The sequence below is a fragment of the Otolemur garnettii genome, unplaced genomic scaffold, assembly GCF_000181295.1.
Source record: "Otolemur garnettii isolate 467f Iridium unplaced genomic scaffold, OtoGar3 scaffold00005, whole genome shotgun sequence".
Lineage (NCBI taxonomy): Eukaryota > Metazoa > Chordata > Mammalia > Primates > Galagidae > Otolemur > Otolemur garnettii.
Genome location: NW_003852400.1, coordinates 25,500,505 through 25,502,446, shown reverse-complemented (window position 1 = coordinate 25,502,446; position 1,942 = coordinate 25,500,505).

Genomic DNA, 1,942 nt, shown 5'->3' with positions numbered 1-1,942 from the left:
AAAAAAAAAAAAGAGACCAGGGTCTCAGTATGCCATCTAGCCTGGCCTCAAACTCCTGACTTCAAATGATCCTTGCACTTCAGCCTCCTGAACTTTTCCCAATTTTTTTATTGTGGTAAAATGCATATAATATAAATGTTGCTCTTAGAGTCTCATGGAGAAGCAGTGTCATGGGGAATAAAACCTGCAATTAAAATTGTATGCAAATAAAGGGGGCCACCACTCTCTCATGGTGTGTGGCAAGCTTCTTTATTTTCTCCTGGCTTAAATAGCCAACTCTGCACATGCACAATGTATATCAATAACTTTATTAATATTCATTACAATTCGTAACCCATCTCATGACTAAATATCTTGTGACTATCTCGGGGTCAGGTCCTCCCTAGCCCGGAGCCTAGCAATCTACAGATTAACTGATGCTACTTTATCAAACATAATCCTCCTAACAATACATGACTTAATGGAGACCCTGTTGTTAGCCATTACTTGTTTGTTCTTATCTAATGAAGCCTGAGGCTCTGGGAGAGAAAGACAGATTGAATAACTGCCCTACTGACTTCACTGGAGGCAATTACTTTCTTTAAGCAAGGCATAGTCAAGAAATTCCTAAGATGTACAGAAACTTGTTTGCAAGCCTCTGCTCCCATGTGGGTCTTAAGTCAAGGGGGTTTTATGCCCGCAACCAACCTGGCCATATGGAATTCTGCCTCAGTTTCTCACAAGTATGCCTACACAAAGTCTTTTCACTGCTCTCTCTCAAATAAAGGGGGCCACGACTATATGCACTGTGCATCATAGCCCACTGAAACTAAATTCCTGGGCTCATGAGATCCTTCTGCCTCAGCCTTTTTGGCCAGAGGCATATAGGCCTTTTGCCTATATATAAAAGTTACCATCTTAACTATTTTAAGTGTATAACTTACCATCTTAACTATTTTAATTTACATTAATTATCCTTTAATTTACATTTATAACGTCATTCAACCATCACCACCATCCATCTCCAAAAGTCTTTTCATCTTATAAAACTGAAACTCTATACCCTTTCAACAATAACTACCCATTCCCTCCTCTCTTTAGCCCCTAGCTACCACCTTTCTAGATTCTGTTTCTATAACTTTGACTATTCTAAGTACCTTGTACAGTGGAATCATAAACTATTTGACTTTTTGTGACCAGATTATTTCACTTATCTGAATTTATTTTTTAGGGCTGCATAATATTCCATTGAACATGTATACCACATTTTGTCTGTTTGTAGGTCCATGGATACGTGAGTTGCTTCGAGATTTTAACTATTTTGAATAGTGCTGCTATGAACAGTATACAAATGATCTCTTTCAGACTCTGCTCTCAATCCTTTTAAGTCTATACCCAGAAGTGGAATCACTGGAACATATGATGATTCTCTCTTAAATTTTTTTGAAGAACTGTTGCACTGTTTTCCTTAAGCCACATTATTATTATTATTTTGCAGTTTTTGGCCAGGGTTGGGTTTGAACCTGCCACCTCTGGCATATGGGGCCAGTGTCCTACTCCTTTGAGCCACAGGCACTGCCCGAGCCACATTATATATATTTTTTTGAGACAGAGCCTCAAGCTGTCACCCTGGGTAAAGTGCCATGGCATCATAACTCACAGCAACCTCCAACTCCTGGACTCAAGCGAGTCTCCTGCCTCTGCCTCTCAATTAGCTGGGATTACAGGCACCCGCGACAATGCCTGGCTACTTTTTGGTTGTAGCCATCATTGTTGTTTGGCGGGCCTGGGCTGGATTTGAACCCGCCAGCTCAGGTGTACGTGGCTGGTGCCTTAGCTTCTTGAGCCACAGGCGCCGAGCCACACATTATTTTTATAATAAAAACATGAAATATACACTGTACAAAGAAAGAAGAATTCATCTGGTCTAGTTCATTGATTTATGAAATAGGAGACTAACTAG